The 20,590-nt window shown below is 45.8% G+C and overlaps 2 protein-coding genes across 8 annotated transcripts in view; one reads left to right on the top strand and one right to left on the bottom strand.

The window, feature by feature from the left end:
- Nucleotides 1-20,590, bottom strand: part of LOC126870844 (Krueppel-like factor 6) — a 291,599-nt gene that overhangs the window by 223,250 nt on the left and 47,759 nt on the right. The window lies entirely within an intron of this gene.
- LOC126870823 (transcription elongation factor 1 homolog) overlaps nucleotides 12,678-20,590 on the top strand; it is a 222,825-nt gene continuing 214,912 nt past the window's right edge. For all 5 annotated transcript variants that reach the window (XM_050628837.1, XM_050628840.1, XM_050628841.1 and 2 more), the window contains exon 1: nucleotides 12,678-12,687. The gene's annotated coding sequence lies outside the window, so the exon portion shown is untranslated. The remainder of the gene's footprint in view (nucleotides 12,688-20,590) is intronic.

Genomic DNA, 20,590 nt, shown 5'->3' on the forward strand with positions numbered 1-20,590 from the left:
AGCTTTTTCACGAGACACAAAACAGTGTGTACCTAGTAGCCGGATCGTCCACGTGAGATCTTGGTCGATACAGCGTTGTAAAACCATTGTAATGGTAATATGCGGCGCGCCCAACCACCGATACACATCAACGGCATAGCCACGACCGTTTTGCACCGCAAAAGTGTCCCTGGTGCAGCGAAATCGTCGCGTGTTGCGACAAGAGCGACAGCCTTTTCATCCTTCGTGCTCACCGATCGATCCCGAAGACAAAAAGAGAAATCACGGTGCATAAAATAGGCGACGTGGGACGTTTTGTTAAAGTTAGCCGGTGCGACGCACGGCTCGAAACGATTTTCCGTCTGAGCGGTGTCGGCGTAACACCGAAGCGTTGTACAGAAATACAAACGGGGCATAAATCACTCGTTGCCGCGACGCAATCATATTTCAACCGAGAAACGGTTAGCGCATTGCTAACAAGCACGTAGCGTTACCGGCAATTACAATCGTGCACGCAGCAACGCAGCAACGCAGTGCGTGCAACCACGATGGCGGAAGATGGTCCGTGACCGCGGGCCACGGATCGCGGTTCGTGTTCTACCATGCTGACCGGGTGATTCTAAATCGATTTGTCAGAACGTCCAACGCGAAGCTCCGCGAGACGACGTTAAGGACATAAGTCCGCTGTGGCAACAATCGCGGACGGACCGGAAGAGCGGTGAAACGCAGCGCACCGGCGCGTTGTACGCGGTGTACAACAGACAACAACCGGCAACGAGCAACCGCTTCGCGAGTTCGAGGGACGCTTTCCACGGCTACGGACGGCTAACAACCGCGCTGCCCATTGTGGAAGGGTCCAACCGACTGACTTTTACAAAGTGGACGCATAACAAATGCCCGGCGCGCATACATTAGCCCGCATTAATACCTGCTTGGATTTATTAATGCCCATATTATATTCATGCGTTGCTACGAGTTACGGCGCGATGCATTGCACCGGGGCATGCGCCAAGCCCGATGATATATTCAGCGTCGCGCTCACTCCATTGTTCGAACTCCCGCCACGAGGCTTCCTTCTCTCGAGCCGTGATATCCGCGGCTATCTCTCTCCTTCTAGCCCTTTCATTTTTTCGCACGAACCCTTTCAACTCGTTCGAGACATACGTACGAACCGTACGAGCTCGTTGTACCAGGCGATCGCAATAAGTCTACCGCTGACTACCGTTTGGCTTTTAATACGAGACCGCCGGTTGCGGTCGTGTCGTGAAATTATACTATCCGCGGGACGAGACTGTGGGATAGGTGTTGAGATAAGACTCTGGTAGAACAGACGCTCCAAGTAGAACGATGACAGTACCAGGTTTGTGTCCAAGTCTACGTGTTTCGACAGGGCGATAATTTTTCTCGTTTCCTCTTCCATGTACTTTTATATGGTCATTCGAGTTAGAGAACGTTTCTACGGTTTGGAAATACGGATAAATCGAAGGAGACACGATCGCGTTAACTAATTTTTTTGGCTGTCTCAACTTTTTGAGACGCATAAACCGGAAGACTTTCTCGGCTATCTCGGTTAAAACATATTGGGAGCATGGTTCGACAGACTCTGTAAGTGGTGAGCAAGAAAGCAAGAAAAAAGGATTTGACACGGCACTTTCACGCGATTCTCTTGCCTCTCGCCGACAAAAGAGCCTTTTTCAAGGCGGAACGAACGACGACTATGTGCCAGAAAGTTGTATCCATTCGATGGTCTTTGACAGTTGCTTTTTACTCTTCGTGAATTTCTTTTTACTTCGTTCCGTCTATATTCCGTATTGACAAGGATTATGTAACGAGAAATTTCAGCTTTACGACGTCTAACACGGACGTGGGAATTAATTGGAATTCTAACTATTTGTTTGTTAGTAGTACAGGCTATGTAAGGATACTGAAACAGGCTTTTTAAACTTCGTCAAATTACGTCAAATTACGTCAAATTATACAGGCCTTTTTACCACTACTTTATCCAGTCAATTACCATCTACAAATTACTCTCAAGCATGATTAATCGAATAAAAATCCTTGACGTGTAATCCAAAATTACACGATAAGCTGGCCGTTCTAGCGCAGCAACCGATCCAAGTATCAGCGTCTCGCGGAGAGCAGCAGCCTGAAGCGTGTACATTTCTCCTTTGCATTTCCTCGTACAAGCGGCGGCCTTGTTAGCCGTAGTCAATAGGTCCACCCAGACACGGTGCGCCGATGCACCGTGGGATCCGCGATATATAAGGCCAGAACCGCGAACTTGCACTTTAGCGTGCGACGTCTTCTCTCACGGCGATAACAAACGCGGCACGTCGTTGTTACGCTTGTGTGGGACGACCATGCGCCACTGTACAACGACGAGTTGCACGACGTGCGAGCGCCAACCTCCAACAAATATAAATGCACTTACTCCGCGATGAGGACAGAGTCGAGCTTTAGGTGGCAATTCAATGGGGCGTCTGCGCCTGCAACGCCACACAAGCGGCAGAAACGAACGTGCACGGAACGAAGGTGGGGAAAACGCGTACACGGATCAATAAGAACGCTCGAACGTCGCGGAAGAGATACACACGGCGAACAAACTGATGCATGGATCCGAGCAACGGGTTGGACACCGGCGACATGGCAGTTTCGCTGGCCACGTCGATACTCGTTAACCGTAACACCACCTGCCTCCATCTTGGATTCGGCTTACTTACTCGCGTTTCCATTTACTTACTTAGTTACTTACTTACGTACGCGTCGGGAACACACACGGTACAGCCTTTGCAGGAGTTTATCCGTGGATATCCGCGATATCGACGTGGTCACGGCCATATCGAGACAACGCGAGAAGGCGCTGGCTATTATTCGAGAGCGCACGTGCTGGTGAATCTCATTGGGCTGCGGCATAGGCGTCGCGCGGACGTGCTTCACATTCGTGAGGCGCCGTCGTTCTTAGACTCGACTTCTCCCCGTAATTCATCGGCGTGGATTTAAATCGCTTCTCTGTATTCGGATTCTGAAATGGATGAGCTCTGTAAAGATCTGCTTTGAAAATATCGTAGTTCCAGAATAGAAAGGGTTCTTTGTTTCAAATTTTTGTCCGATTCGAGGAATTAGAAGCGACTAAATAAGCATAGACAAGTCGATGGATTCATAAAGAACGTCACAACATTCCCCCTTTCCAAATCGAACAACCGTACGTCTCTAAATATTCCACAAACGACCACTTCACGTATGAAACAAACAAGTTCCGCGTTAACGCTCAACGAGTCCAGTCACATTCCACTCGTCAACCAAAACAAGTTACCTACATGTCACCGTATGTGCGACTGGCTTACATTTTAACTTTCGATCTTCATCAAGAAAGTACCACAGCTCTATCCATCGACGCATTTTATTCTAAAATATCCTGTGCTTCCGCGACCGATCATTATCGTAACCAAAGAGGGAAAAGTACCAGCTGTTCGTCAGACACGAGGCAACGACGAGGATAGTGCTTTCCTCGGCAGCGAGATAACGCTGGCTAAATAACGAAAAATGGCGGAATAACGCGCGACGACGTCATTAACTAACGCGTGCATCGCGTCTTAACGAGTCCCACGAAGGTGTATTTAGTACGTTTTATCGGAGCAATACACGCGCACACTCTTTGCTTAGTGGTAGATACACACCACACCGTTGCGTACCATTAATCGACGATAAAGCGAGCAACAGGATCGTGGCAATAAAGTGGCCCAAGATACAGCACCGTCGGCGTCCATGTACGCGAAGCGGCAACAAGCCGCGGAAAACAACAAAAAGCCTATCATTATTAACGCGTTAGCATAAATCCCCACTAGCGGGGATGCGGTTCCACGGCGGAGGTGGCAAAAACGATTGTCCACGGGCGTAAACCGCTCCTCTCTAAGGTTGACAATGACCGCCGCCACGAGGTCCGCGTGGAAGCCATAAAGGCTCGTTGAACACGAAGACGTGGCCACCGCGGAAACTACGAAGTTACGATCGGCCGCGGGTTCCCCACCTCTCGCTATCGGTCGGCAGCCTCGTAGAACAGACTTACGATACGTCCCCGGAACTCCAACGAATGCGACAAAAAGAGAACTGGCGAGTAGCACGGCAAAAGCCACGGCCGAGTGAAAAATGGAAGTCGAAGGAAAAACGAGACTGCGCGAACGCGCTTCCTGTTACTTTGTTACACGTCGCTGTCGATCGCCGCGATTTACCCGATAGGCTGCGCCAAATGCTTCGTTTCACTTCTACGAACCAATGTTTCCTTTTCTTTTGTTCTATTTGTTTCCTTTCTTCCGTTCCATAACGATCGACATTGGTAAAACGGAAAACTGAATTTTATCATCGTAGTCGGCCATTACGGACCTCCGACGACTGACGTTGCATCGATAATTAACAAAAAAACAGCTGTTTAAACATGTATTAGTTCCTAAAACTCGACGATCGCTTCTCGAAACGTACTGCGTCGATGTATGTATGTAGATAAGAAACGATTAGTCGCTACCAATAGGCAGGTATTATGTAAATCAACTTTAAAACAATCGTCATTAAACAATCGTTAATAACTGGAAATGTTTATTAATTAGCTCCCTCGGTGACGACCAAAATCGAACGAACATTGTACCTTTATTAGGAAAACATTATATTTGTAAACGAGATACGACACGATAACCTAAAGACTTAATTTAGAAACTAAGATACGAATAAGTTGCATGATAAACAATCTTCTTTGAATTTTAATCGTACAGTTGTTTACCATAGCGGCGTGGTTAACTTTCAGAGATTAATTACAAAGTTCGAACGAGAATGTCTATACACGTTCAAATTATTCCTTGGCACGTTATAAATTTGTTCGCATGCCTAATTCATCTTACAAAAACGACGCAAAAAGGAACGTGCATTCTGTGCTACTACTTAACAAACGGAAATCAAGAGGCGGCTTAGTTCAAACAACAAAGGAATATGAAGAAACGCCTTCCAAGGACAATTGGAAATTGGCTCTGAGCCGATGACGCTTCGGCAAGTAGTAGCTGATAAACCTAGCCAGACGGAGAGCAGTCACCGTGTCGTATTAGCGTACTCCGGGACAATTTGTAACGCCATCTTGGATCCCATCCGTGCGTAACAATGTAAGCAGAAGCCCGGCACCGGAGAAAATAAATGATTGGCCTGGCCGGCGTAAATCAATCATCGCGAAAGCAGGCGAAGCCGCGGCGCGGCGCGGTGCAACGATGACACGCGTAAACGTTGGCAGCCGCGCGTTACGATACGGACAGCTGGAAGACGGACCTGAAATCGAGTGTTTTACGATGCCAGGCCGAAAGACGTACGAGAAAAGCAACCATGATACAGGTATAAATTAAAAGCAAATTGTCTACTTCTACGAAGCGCAAGAATGTCTCCCGGACGAATCCACCGGAGCACGAGCGTACGCGCGGATCCGCGTGCAAAAATCCTTGAAAATCTGCTTGCGTTCGGTGCACCGTCGTTATTCGACGCGGCTCGTTTAAATACGCGCGACATCTCGTTCCCGTGGTCGCGCGACCGGATTCAAAGAAAACCGACGAAACCGACGTCACGAACGGAGCTACCAGAAGGTCTGCCGAAGGTAGTCCACGACAAGAAATCGTCCGCGGTTCCCGATTGTCCGCTTCACAGGCTGCTCCTTCTTCTTCGCACCGGCGTGTTTAGGAGCTGTTGGAACGCGATCCTCCGGATCCCTTGGTCACCAAGGAAAAAGCATACCGAGCAATTTGTGACGACGCCGAGGTGCCGCCGCCGCGATGTAAGCTCGACACATGCTCGGCCGTGTGCGTTCATACATATGGACATGTATAGGGACGTATATATCTTTATATGCGTGTATAGAAATATATGTCGTCGATGGCGGCTGTGGCGGTATCCGAGCCTGGCAAAAGACCGACGGGGTCTCGGGGATCGCCAGGATTGCTTTCATTAGCTGTAATGCCTAGATAATTCGATAAAACTGAAAAATTCCGATGTCGCGTAAGGGAGTGATGCATGGGTTTCGTGCCGCGTTCGTCGACCCATTTAAGGATAGGGACAGCCGCGCCGATTCCCCTCTTGAATTTGTGTATTTAGACTACCATTACCCGTTTCTTGCGCCAGGCCCGGGATCGACCTGGCCCGAACGGTTCTCTGTCCCTTCCTATTCGTCTCTGAAATACCATGCGCTCGTCCCGCCGGTTTCTCTTCTATTGGACACGTGAATTTTATACATCAACGTTTATTTATATACAGCAACGTTTATACGTCGTTTTATATTTCTCAACGAAACAAAATTTGGAAATATTTGAAACAAAGTCTCGGTTAGCGACGTAGATTATGTCGAAAATTAATAGATAAACATTGGTAAACCTGTGTAGGTTCGTTGGTAAGAAAAAGACAGAAGTAGAAGATACGACATCGGCGATATCGGTGAGTAGCGAAGTGAATCAAGCGTCGTCGTTAGTCGACAAAAACGGCTCGCTCCGCCAGCCGGATACGAAAAACACGATAAATCCTGCGTTACACGTAGGCGTGCCGGCCTTCCGCGGTACCCGCAACACGAGAATCCCGCCACTACTAAATTACGACGACGAGTTGGGCTCTCCTGCTTAAGCAAAGTGCAGGTTGCCTGTTCTACCTTCCTTTCGTCCTTGGCGAGAGGCGCTACACAGGCTTTCGCGCATTTAAAACGGTCACGTTGCCGCCTTACAAAACGTTCTGTCCATCAATAACCCATTGGCTAGTCGTCGGCCAGCGAGAGTGACTCACCGAAACAATCCTCGCACGAACGAAAATATATCGGCCAAGTGGTAACAACTGAATCCATTAATAACGTTCAGCTGATCTTATTGAGGCAACAAGAAGAATTTCTCTATCGAAGAACAAAGTTTCTGTGATGTATGAGCGATAAATAATGGCATTTGCGCCTTTTTCAATCGTCGGTATCATGTTAATAGCAGGAAATTTTAACAATGTCAATTTAACGTTTATGGTTGTTGAAGATAAATGTATAAATCGCGAACTTAATAACGGTTACGCTTTAGTTCAATTTCATGGAATTTCTGGGACGCTTAAGACACGAAATAAAGAATTCGAGGATCTAGTTGTATGCACGTAAGAATAATAGCAGAGGTAAGCTGATATTAACATTCAAAATATATTCACACGTATCAAACGGAACATGTATATTCGAGACATCACGCACGACAATCTTCGTGAAAAGCGCGCCTGGGAATAAAAGTGCAGTTACAACACAATTACACGACAATGCTCCTATTCATCGTTGTTTTGTAAATATATCTAGTCGCGATTCGCGAGATAAATCTCGTGTATAGTGTGCGTTATAATCTGCACATGACGCGCAATTATCCCATGTCGCATGAAGTTATCTTGAGAGCAATGTCCATTCGCGAATCCATGCTTTGATAAACGCTCACAAATACCTATCCAGATTGTTAGATTTTCAAAATAAAATTGATAAAGCTAACGTGACATAATAGATACGATATCGTCACAGTTTTATTCTAAAATCCGTCCACGTACTACAATGTTCTTATCTGATCGATAGACGCGAACGTGTAATCGAACTGCGTAGCTGATTTAGTTGAAGCATTAAGAGATCATTTTACGACAGCGCATCCTATCTACACTTTTCTATCAGACCTTGTCTCACATTTAATGAAGGCCAAATACTCGATGAACATTTGATTATCAATGACGAATAACAATGACCCTGATGCGTCATAATTTCTGTGCACAAAAAAAAAAACACCAACAACAAAGTTATCGTGCAAACGCTTTCATCTCCGAGTGCCTTCTTACCGCCAAAGATACTTTCACGATAAACGCCTAAGTAGCTCTAATTACAAGAAGGATACATTGTCCAAGTGAAATCGATCGAAAATGGAGCAAAAAGGAGAGATTCGAGAGTGGTCAACCTCAAAATCTGAAACTACGGATTCAAGAGAGCTCTCGCCCCAGTGACTCCACCCCAACATGTAGTTCGCTTTATCTGTGGATCGTCCGAACGTTAATGAAGCGGATCGGCTCGCTCTTAAGCGAGGACTCCAGCACTCGTGGAACGCGTCGTGCGCGACGCTCACTTGCTCGACATTCCATACAAATGTTCCAGTCGATCAGATACTCGTCGCTCTGGCTGATTTCACCTCCTCTTCTCCTGTTTCTTTCTTTCAGTTACTTTTTTTTTTTAAGAAAAACAGAAATCACGATGTTTTTGCAATTTACTCTTTCTAGCGTAAACTAGATCACTAGTGTAAACGATCGATGATCGATTTGTCCGATCACAAGCTTCGCGTGTATCACTGTTGATGTTGACTGATAGAGGAACCAGTGGATGAATTTCTAATAGAAAAATATACTGAAATAACTATAGGTATAAGTACAGGTATAAATATAGATATAGTGTATGCTGATTCAGATCCTCACTTTTACAGTGTTACAATACAATAGAAGAAGCTATGATAGAGAGCACGTTCATATATTTATAGCAAAGGACATTACCAAAAAGTTAACCTTGGTGTGTAGCTCTAGCTGAAGGCTGCAGGAAACAGCGATGGAAATCTACTAATAACTCTTTTGTTTCTGGACCTTGTAACACAAAACAAAATTTATATTCAAAGGCACAATAATATGGACCTCTTCTTATTTTGAATTTTTTTCACTAAATTCTATTCTCTTGGTAACAACGGTCTTCAGGTCACGCATATACAAAAGAAAAGGTGTAGAGTTTTTCTTGAAGTAATCACTTCAACGATCACGATCGCAATTCTCGATGGTAACTTTCGAATTACTGTTTAAAGGTAAGTACGAACACATTTTAAACGATTTCGGTGAAAGAAGCGACTCTCGTAGAACGAATATATTTAAACTTATATCGTTGAATTTACGTCCGCCAACGCTTGATCGTAATATGACGATGATAAAGCGTTCGATTCGGTTAATTAGCGCATCTGCTATCACGAAACTCGTGCGAGAGAGAGTTAACGTGACTCATCCGGAAATGTGCAATTATTTCCTTTTAGTTAGGACTCGTGTACTGAAATAGATACGACGGAGGAAGCAATGGTAACACCAGGTGATAAGAATCTAAATGGTAGAATCGAACAAAAGGATTTAGTGTATAACGTGATAGAAATGTATTCGAAAGTATGTACGTAATGATACATATATAATTACAGAGACAATTACTGCAAATAATTTTTAAAAACAATCGTGTTACAAATGTTATGTCATCTACGATTAGTGTCGGTTATCACCTGATACGTAATACCATTGTGCTAACTATTTCGGATCGTCTCACTAACGAAGAATCTCGGACGCTATGGCACCCGAGGATATACGACACACGATGGAATAATCCCAGGATGATGGAACCAATGTCAAACCATCTCGTATTCATGGAATCCACACAGTATAATCCTGAGGCCGTGGAACTTGCCGCAGATCTCCTCGGGGGCGGACGACCACGAACTCCGAACCCGCAGGGTCATGAAAACCACGTCGGATAACCTTGGAATCGTGAGACCTACCAAGAATCGAACAAGGATCACGAGACCTACCAAGGATCACGTTGGAAAATCGAGACAAGCCACAGAATCGTGGAATCGTGGAATCTCGAACTTCGAGATACAAGATTATGAAATTCACGTAGAATCTCATCGGAATTCTGCAAGCACTTACGGAACCAACGAAATAGCCATTTTCTATCGTTATCCTGTTTCTACGATGCTGACATTTTTCGAACAAACGAACAAATCGCCGGTTAATCGATTCCTGCACGCGAAACTATCCAATAAGGTTACCGACTAAATTGATACAAATTAGAAGGAACAATTAAAGCTGGTCGCGTTGTAATCGACGATTGTCGGGAATGAACGTGAGTGGCCGGCTGGATTAAACGGCTCGATCGCGGATGCTACGCACGCTTCGATCGCGATTCCCACTCGGGCCTTAAATTACTCTCGCGCCTCGGCGACGGGTGCGCCTCTTAAAAGGTTTGTACGGGACATTCGTTTACTTCGAGACGCTTATCGGCACGTAAGTACACGCTGTTATGTCCAATACGGTCCCAAAGGAATGCTGATACGCGCGCGATACCGAAGCTCGTTCGGCGTACACGAAAAAAAACGAAAGAAAGAAAGGAAGAAAAAAAAAGAACGTGCAAAGGATCCAAGAGAAAAAGTACACGTGCAACGAGCGCGTCCGTCGATCGAATTGCTCCGTGCACGCGTGTCGTAAATCGAGCGCCACGCCGAAACTGTTATTATTTCCGAGGCGAGGGATCAACGAGGCTATGTTCAACCGGATCCCCTTATTTCCATACGAAACCATGAGAATTCTGTAACAATCGGCAAATATATCATTACCCTTGACCGACCGCGAAACACTGCCAAAGAGAGGCAGAGAAAAAGAAAGGACGGGCATACCCTTCCAAAGGATCGGGGATTAATTGGAGGGTGTCGATTTTATGGATAGAAGCGGCAACTACTGCTAGCCGGTAATTTCACGAGCGAGCCCGCTCGGTCCAAGGTGTACCGCGAAACGGTAGTGGGGCGTGCTGTGGGAACCTTAAGTAATTTATAGGATGTTGTAACGGGATTTTTACAACATTGGACATTGCAGCATGGGAACGGTAGACTGGCAAAAAACTGGGGCTACGATATCGAGGCCGTGATTCACCCGCATCGTGGTACGCCCACCACCGCTAGACACCCATTGTCTCCCGTGTTTTAAAAACGTACTCCTGTTTAAGCGAAGAGACCCATCTATTCCCACCGTAAATCACGCGGATGATCTTAAATGACGGAACAGGGCAAACGGTGATTCCATGTGGTACTCTACTTGTACAGGATTACGACGATCGGTTACGTCACTGTCACGAATTACAGAGCACGAATTGCAAAGACGTACGATCGGAACGTTCTATCAACTTTGTCGTAAAATAAAATCTTCATACCGGCTTCTAATTGTGGCTGGTCTAGTCTATATATTTCAAGGAATCACGGACACCGTTAAAACAGCGGAGCACCAGAGAGCAGGTCGTGATAATTATGGCGCGGCTAGAACGAGCTAACGCCACGGTGTCCCGTAGCTTCGAGCAGGATCATAATTATACGCTGGGGACACTGGAAATCTGCTAATCGTCGAGGAAACACGGATGCACGGCCGGAAGACGCAACGGTCGCGCGCGAAAAACGAAGAAAACACACGACCAGAATTCACACTCACGCCGGCTAATGAGCGTCAATAGTCACGCGTCAGTTGTTCCTTTTTTCCTTTCTTTTTTCTCCTCTTGCTCGTTGAACGGAACGCGTTGTGCGCGAGCGAGACGCGTCATAATGCCGAGCAGATGAATGACATTAGTTGAAAAAATACGCCTTGTGCCATGAATGCGAAGAAAAAGAACGGCAAAGAGAGAGAGAGAGAGAGAGAGAGAGAGAAAGATGGGAGAAAAGGCTCGAGTCATCCAAAATCTGGCCCTTTCTCGATTGCCCAATTTCTTAATCGGCTTCTGGGAATCGAGCGTCACGATATCGTTTAACTATAATCGGATTATAGGATAGAAATGACGGCAGGTGAGCAGAAAGGCGGAGGCTAGTCTTCGTAGGAATATAATACTAGCTATAATCGAGGAAAGGAGTGGTGTTCCTTTTCGTCTTACTTTCTTCCGTCCGCGCTCCATCCAAACCATCGTTCTTTCGCGTTCTCTCGTGAGTAAATGGCTATATTTGGCGATTCGACACGTGCCAAGTTTCGAGGTAAAAGGCAAAAACCAGCTTTCCAGACATTTGTTTCGACGATAATATGGATACATTCGTTCACGTGGTTCTTGTACGATTGTGTTCCAACGAATCGACATTTTCTTGTATTTTCAAGCACGGGCTGTCTGTAGTGTCTCGATTGAGAAACGTGGAAGTATCGATCTCCGATTCGATACAGAGCGGCCATAAATAATGGCCATTCTTGACGAAATATACCGGTGCTACGATCGTTAACAGAGCCCAAATGGTCGTGAGAACTTTTTAAGCTCCATCCGAGCGTGCTACGTTGATTCGCTTCGAAAATAACAGTCGTATAGAATGCAACGGGTTACAAAAGAAGGAGTAAAATAATATAGCAGCGAGCAAAGTTCTGAATTTTCGCGCGACAAAGTGTCAAGGAATTGCTATAGGAAAACGACGCTAAGGAATAGCGATCGTTAAATTTTGTAACAAGCATGGCGAACAGTTTTTACGTACGACCGATCGACAAGAAAAGATTTACGATCCTGCTTATTACACGCGGAGGAAAAAGAAAGAAAATACGACGTTGGAAGTCTCTGTCTCGGATGGACGTGTCAGAAGTTAATGAATCATAAAGACGTAAAAGATCGTTCTCGCGGAGATCGCTACAATGCCATTAACACCGCTCGCAATTAATGCACACCGAGCGAGTATCTCGTTGCAACGTTCGACGGCCTCGAAGTATCTTGGAGCGGTTTCTCCTCGTGCCAGAACCACTCCGATCTTTTCCCTTAATTAAAAATAACGATTGCTCGTTCGAGATGCGGTCTCACAGTTGGCGGCGTCGAAACGGGATTGGCACGGGCATAATCATAATTTCCCTTCTTTCCACATTTTTTTCTTTTCCTCTCCTGAGAATCTCGTGGCAACTAGGACACAAGTAGTGGTGCACGGTTCGCCGGCGGATGTTCAAGGACGTACCTGTCACCTTCGCTATCTTTGTACTATCGGATCTTGGAGCGTCAGGAAAGGGACGATGAAAGCGAACGTCGGAACAGCGCGAATACACGTGTACGTCGAAGCGACCGAACGAAATTAAGTTTAATCGGCGAAAGATTTACGAAAAAAATGAAAGGAAAGAACGCGCGACATCGTGAATTCTCGAATCGCGCGAAAGTCTCGGTTTCTTCTTTTTCCTCGTTGTATTCGTCGGCTCGTAAAGTATCGTTCTCTCCTCTCACTCCCACGCCGCGAATAACTAACTCGACGTATACACGCGCCGGCAAGTGCGGCTATAGCACGATTTATCGAGCTAATTTTGGGACAATGGCGAAGAATCAAGGGAGAACAGCGGGAGGATGAGAAACCGGTGAAAGGAAAAGAGGTTGAGGATGCACAACAGGTTACGTACCGAGTATGGACGGTAGTTAACGGTGCGAATTGCTCGCCATATACGTACGCCTGTCGCGGTTATGTTGGCCCGGCTAATGCCAACCCGGGACCCCCACGTACGGTTTACACAGCCGTAAATATACCAGGGGACTAATGTGGTGCAACTTTACGTCGCGAGTTACACGATCATCCCCCACCGTATCGGTTGCCTACCGTATACCCGTATGCGGGTTACACACCGAGTTGGAAAGGGTCTCGTGTACACCGGATCAATTAGGAATTTAAATTTGCCGCTCGAATCGTCCGCGTTTGGACATCAAAGGAATTTTTCAAGTGGGAATTACACGAACGCGAGCGACCGTTTCCAAAGGTTACCGTGAAACCGACGCCGAGCCAAAGCCAGATTCGTAGCCGAGTTCGCACGAACGTCGCGTTCCTTGAATTTTTATTATAACGACGGATATTTTGCAATCTAAACTCGGTCTCACCGCTCACAGGCGAGTCTAAAGAACGGCGGCCCTCTTCGAAAAGAAGTTGTATTATTTGTTTTCTTCGACGGAAGGTCACGGAAAACCTGTCGCGATACAATTTCTCGATTCGATCGGGAATGATCTAACGCGACAAAGAGACTGACCTTCGTCCGTACATCTACCACACGTACGCGCGTACAGTACGTCGATTCTACACACTCGCGAATATACTTCCGCGTTACGAATGAACTCGCGTTTCTGGAATTCCAGCCTCGATACGTGTCCATTTGACTAAATCCACGATCCACTCAATTATTGTTATTTATCCGAGTAGGAATGGCCGTTAATGGCCGACCTTATTCCCGTTCGTAGCCGGTAGTTCGTGCATTTGCATGCAATTTACTTAAATCAGCGGTCGAGCCGTGCCCGACAACGCCACGTTCACCGGTCGCATAAACCACGACGGAACCATTCTGACTTCTTCGAAGGTGTAGGTTGCTGTATCGAATGTCTGACTGCTGCCGTAGTTGCTGCTGCACCGTGGCTTGGGGTCTGCACGGTGACAGGATCGGTCAGATCTCGTACCGATACGGTGGTACTCTCGTTTCAAAGCAATTACGCATAAATTTTCATGCCATGGCTACGACCTTTCCACTGTGCCGGAGTTAACAACTACGAGTGATCTTGCGCTGGCTCGCCTCTATATCATTCGCGGTGAAAGATAAAAATCACGCGTTAAGATACCTGGCAAATGCGTTAATAATTATTTCGTTCATTTTTCTATTCCGATTTATCTCTAGCTAATCGCTCTCCAACGATCTTCTACCGGCACGTTGTGAACGCACCGCAACGATACGGCGACGATGTCGTTTCGTAATAAATTTGTAACAAAATCGATACGAATCGATAGATCCTTCGATTAGAAATCGAACATCGTGGGATTCGGTGACAGAGTCGCGAGAAATTCCATCACGTTCGTGACTCTTGTACCGTGGCTCGAGGCTGCAAGTTATTCCTCAACTTGCACAATCCATTCAGGAATTTGCACGTCATAGATTGACCATCTTCGGTTAAATTAACGCTGGCTTGGAAGAATCGATGGTCTTCGGTATCGCGTGAAAGTGCCATAAGTTACTCCTCGAGTAAGTCACGTTCCACTGACCCTGGAAGCTTGATGAACACGTCTTTCAACGGTTTTACCAAAAGAGGACTGTGTAGACGTAGTCCATATCCATCGATCGCCCGACTCGTCTTTTTTAGGCACCTCTTTAGGTATTTTGTATCCATGTTTAACCTTAATCCTTGTTTGATGAGATCGCAAAATCGGGATAAAAAACCGTTCTTTTTCTAAACACCTTGTATATCTACCTCAGCAGAAATTATGAATTATATTTGACGTAATAGCATAAACGTTTATATAACAAGCTATGGACGTACACGAGTTCGATACGTAAAATAATCTTTTCTTGGATCAACCGATGACTCTTATACAACGTTAGGCCATCAAGGATTAATCTCAGCCTAAAACCACGTCGAAAACCATCATTCGCAAATAATCAAACACCTGCGAATGGACGAGCCAATGCCACAGTGGATGGATCGTTCGTCAAACGTTTCGCATAGGAAGAAGACATTGTCCGTGGGTTAATCCTGCGGTCGCGTCATTCTTGTGCAAGTCACTGATAGGTTACGGCTGATTGCAGTAATCTTCGCGTCGATGTTCCGTAAAAAAAATCTTGGAAATCCTAGCGCGAGCGTGAGGCATTACTAAATAACGGTACGCCTAAGTACGGGCTTTAATGCACAGGAGAAAATATAATCGCTCGAAGCTTCGAGGTCGACACCGGAGAAACGCGTGTCTCGTGTGTGGCCCAGAAACGCGTCTTCCCTCTATCCACGTCCGCTTAAATTCGTGCTGATGAAATGGAACTGCCAGCGACGAGCCGATTAGACACGCGAAATCAAATGTATATTGATTCTTAAGGTATCGATCGTTGTCGCCTTAAACGTTGGAAAATCGATTAGAATATCAGAAGGGAGACACGCGAGCGATAGACTACCGATTCGGTCATATCTGGTACATGATAGCGAGTAGCCAGATACCTGGCATCAAAGAGATAGTAAACATTGCGGTTCTGAGTCTTGTTTGGTCGAGTGTGACAAGCTAATGGTGTCCTTGCTCCATCGAGTCCCCGATTGAAAATACCGCGGTAATGTCTACCAAATCGGACCAAAGTGAGCGGATAGTGTACGGTTAGTCCCAGATGCAAGTGACACGCGGCCGATTGCCAAGCAAGAGGAGAAGGCGAATGTCGAAGGGGAGGTGTTGGCTTTCGAACCGAAGCACGTGAACGTTCTACTAGCGTATCAAAGAAAGCTAGAATATTTATTTCGTTTATCTTTGCTGCTAATTGTCGACGATGAAGAGCTATGGTGTGTGAAATTTCACAGAAAACCTTCTTTCGTTAGTTAAACGCGAAGCTATCGGAAATGAAAGAGGGATAAACGTAATAAGAAACTGTTTAGGCGCCTGCACTTATGATATCGAGCGTACGATGGATAATCGCGCGCACAGTAGCACGACGCTGACTTGTGCTCTCGCTAACGAGCTAAACTCGTGACACAACCTTGATTCAGTCAGCCAGGAAATATCGTGCGCTTCCTGCGTTGATAGCGATGGCATTACAGCTGCGTTCAAAAGCCACCTACGAACCTAAACGGTTAGTCACTGACCCATTTACATAATTGCTATCTTAAGTTAAATCTACTTTTCTTCTAGTTTTCCTTCCCGAGCTCGAACTTTAGTTTCATTAGGAATTAGCGAAGTAGTGATTTAATCGGCGACACATTCCACTGAACTTCTACCACATGCTTCGCGCGAAACGATTCACTCGCTTAGTTCCAATACATAACCAACGATCACGCTTCAAATCCAAGTCACGCCCACCGTATGTGTAATTAGTTCGTTCGCACAGGGAATATGATGTAAGTTAATTATCCTGCTGGTTTCTTTTGCTTCCGTCACGCCTCTTACGTCGTACAGCAAGGATTGTGCGGCCATGATATTCCCGTTAAAAAATATTTACCAAGGAAGATAAAATCGAGCGAAAGAAGATTCTCACCGTAGTTTAAGGTTCGCGCGTATTTTACGCAACCATTCAAGAGGCATAATATGCATCACTGATTGGCATCGCGCCTTGTACCCTCGACAAACATTCCTACGACACGTCCTCGCCACAGTGGGGTTTCGTACGGAACTGACGACTTTGTTAGCGTAGCCTGATGTAGATAGAGCACCGCCCTGTTACGCTGTTGACCATTTGAATGGTAGAACCTAGTCGGCTGTAGGTTACCGTGCTATCGATGCCGGTGTACAACGTCGAGGTAGGCAGCGCAAGCGCCAAGAAGTCTCCGGGCTTTCCGTGAAACACCTTCGCGAAACGTACGACGTTACTTGAGAAACAGGCTCCCGCTAGTGCCACGATACTCGAGGATGTACCAGGAGCGAGTACCAAAAGATGTACGACGAGGATTCGGTTCTAAGGTAGACGTAAACACAGAGGGTGTTAACGCGCGACACTGAATTTTAGTAGCTGCCAAGAATTCTACCTGCAGCCTGTCGCCAGAAAAAATTACACCACGCCGTTCTGTTTAAGCGATCTTATCGACAAGTGTCTCGGTACCGTCACAACGCCTACGGTTTGTCTAAGTTTACCGATTCTATATAAAGCGAATTCGCTTTTTCAGTCGTTAATAACTGTAACATAGATTCGTTGGATTAATTATGAGAAAATTTTGTGTCAAGCACGATCTTTTAAGAAGATCTCTTTGAAGGATTTTTCATTGACATACTCGCACTATGAAATAAGAGGATCGCTATCTCCTGATAAGGATCAACGGTGGTGTTCGATGAAGTATTTCCAAAATTGGAACGCAAAGTTGCAGCGCAAGAGATGTCGAAGACAGCGTCCGACGACCGTAATTTACATCGACAACCATATTTGATCGCAAGATTAAACGCGGCAATGAAACGAAGGAATACCCGAGGTGTACTCGAGGCAGGTGAAACGTCTACGATCGATCACGAACATACGGGACGCCAAGGTGCGGCATTCTCGATCGATTCTCGATGCACCTTACGACCTCTGCCCGACGCATATGCCGTACGCAACGCTGTACAACGTACCTTCCAAATTATATATTCGTTCGAGGCTAATCGGTGGTGTCACCCTTTCGTACGTGCAAGCTTCGTAGTTCGGCACCGAGTCATCCATAGCTGCCACTCTCTGGTCTTTGATACGCGAGAAGGAATGTTAAAACTTTGGATATCGCATGATAGATAATTGATAATAATTAAAAGATGTATAGTTTCGCTTAAAAGGAGGCTGGGAAATGCCTGCACTGTCGTTTGAAAACCGTTTCATTCTGCCTCGATGAAATCTTTTCCCGTCTTCCACGACTTTGAAGCTTTGTCCAGTTGCAAAGAAACCTAACTGCGTATAACTAGCTATTGCGTGTATATCGAGACTTCCAGTAAAGAGAAGAGGAACGTATTGATATACGTAATTTCAATAACTTTCTATGGTTATGCCGCGAAGATACAAACGTCGTGTGTTTTCTTCATTCGAGAATTCATGTTTGACGTGTATATACGATGAAAAATTCCTGCGAAGCTATCGATAGCTCGATTCCTGCTGTTTTCCTGGAAAAGGATTGCAACGAAGAGTGCGCCTTGCACAATTAACTGCTGATTAATAGTTACAAGCTTTTTCTGCGACATTTACGATTATAATCCCAATAGCGGCGTTGCGCGCGGCCAATTGGACAACACAGACCCATTCACTTTGATTGGTAATCATCGGGGACAATGAGGCGTAAACTTAATTGTAGGAAAAAGAGGCTCGACGTGCTAGATGCGCTGTGCGAATGTGTGCACGAGAGAGGCTGTCGTCCGTGTGAAAAGCCACGCGAAGGAACTTCGCGTCGAGGAATAATTACCGTTTCATTCATCGATCATTAAGGGACATATTATCGAATTGTGCGTACGTCGGCCGTTGACGAATATCCGGTAAGTCGGGCGCAACCCTGTCGAGGAATTACATTGTGTCGGTTGGCTGGCCACCGCTGTACAACTGTCACATGCGAATAAAACCGATAACCACTTCCGGTTTACAAGTTTCAATCACGGATAAAAAATTGAAGAAATCTTCTAGCCAACGTGGTGTTTGTCTCGATGGTCGTAAATAATATTTACTCGAAACCAACGTCACGGTTTTTTAGATATCGTGCGAGATTACCGCCACGTAACTATAATAGCGTTTAATGCACTTTAACGATTGGTTTAACGATTAAGCGTAGAGAATCGCGCACCATCGCGCGAACTGATGAAGATACCTCGATCGACCATTAAGACGTTTTCCGTTTCAAAGGACGCGACGTTGACAATCTTGGTCGTTGATCGAAAAAAATGTACTCGTCGTGACGGGTAGTTCGTTTTCATCCGGTTTCTTGTGCGGTCGGCGTTTTCGCTGCGCTTCCTTCAACGAAGCGTAATCGTCGAGACGAACCCGCCTGGATACACGTAGCGTCTAAGCCGAGACTCGTCTGGTCGGGAAGAACGAGCGAGAACCAAGTTTTTCTGGCTAATTTGAGTAACTAGCGGATACTGGGAAACAAAGAGAGACTGGACGAGAAGAAATCTTGATGAGCGGGCGTGGCAGCCGTGCTGCCGCACAATTTTATAAAGATCCGCTCGGCTGCTGTGCCGTCTACAAAGAACAGCCAGCGCTAAGGAAACCGCGTGAATCGACGGTCGCCAGGACTCGCCTAAGCCTCGAGGAAACGAGTTGATGAATCCGATCCATTTTTAACGAAATCTTGGTAAAAAGGTTAAACGGCGTTCGTGCCGTGCACGGTCGACGGCAAAATTAAATTAATTATAAATCGTGGATGCACCATGAAATTCCACCGACCGTTTCTTACCGCGGTCCGCTTCACCGCCTATGAGAATTTACCGAGACGTTCGAACGTTCCTTGGTCAAAGATCGTATATTCCCCCATGTCCTGTTTCAATAGGCAACACGCGGCACGTAATTCGCGTATCCCACGAATTTCACCTCTTCTTCTATTTCTATGTTAATTCGATCGAAGAAGAAAGAAATTAGCGATTCTGAAAACGCCATAAGGGCGACGAACTTCTCGGAACGATCGTTCACACGCTCGTTCTCGGCCTTTTTGCCCGATTGAATTTAACGATTCTGGATTACCGATGCCGAGCTTGGTCCCAAGGCGGTTCGTCGAATGGAATTCTCGTGCAATCGGGTCGCGATTCTGCCACGAAGGACGATGGATCGCGACAGGGAGAGAGAGAGAGAGAGAGAGAGAGAGAGAGAGAGACAGAGAGGGGAAGGGGGTTAGAGCGGGAGAGAAGGGCCGAGATGAAGCTCGCACAGTCTCATTACTCTCGCAAGCCGAGCTTATTACTTCGCGAACCGCAAAGAGGGCAAAGCAGCAAAGTGGATATCTCTCGAGGATACACGTTCGCGTACACGCATTAGTCAGACAGATATTAGGTAGAGGCCCGCTGGGTGGACAAGCTGTTAGACGAATAATACATCATATTGTTGAGAAACGTGCCATTCATTACGACAATGTATCCTTAATGATTGATTAACAACTTTGGTGTAGCACTGTAACGCTACAAGTTACTAAATTGTAATTGCAACGTGTATTTTAGATGATGCTTATGTAAACGATGAGTGAAGACAGAGATGCACGAAAGAATCTTCCTCCTTCGTCGGACATGAATGTGACTTAATCACAAATTTAATTGAAAATATAGTTGGGACTATTAACGGGAATCTCATATGTTTCCATCGATAATAAATGTTCGGAACTATTTTATCATAATGAAATGCGTTTCTTCATCGATGATTACTACACGAGCTACGAGATTCGAACATAATAACAACTTCCTTTACAATT

The sequence above is a fragment of the Bombus huntii genome, chromosome 11 (assembly GCF_024542735.1).
Source record: "Bombus huntii isolate Logan2020A chromosome 11, iyBomHunt1.1, whole genome shotgun sequence".
In the NCBI taxonomy this organism is placed as follows: Eukaryota; Metazoa; Arthropoda; class Insecta; order Hymenoptera; family Apidae; genus Bombus; species Bombus huntii.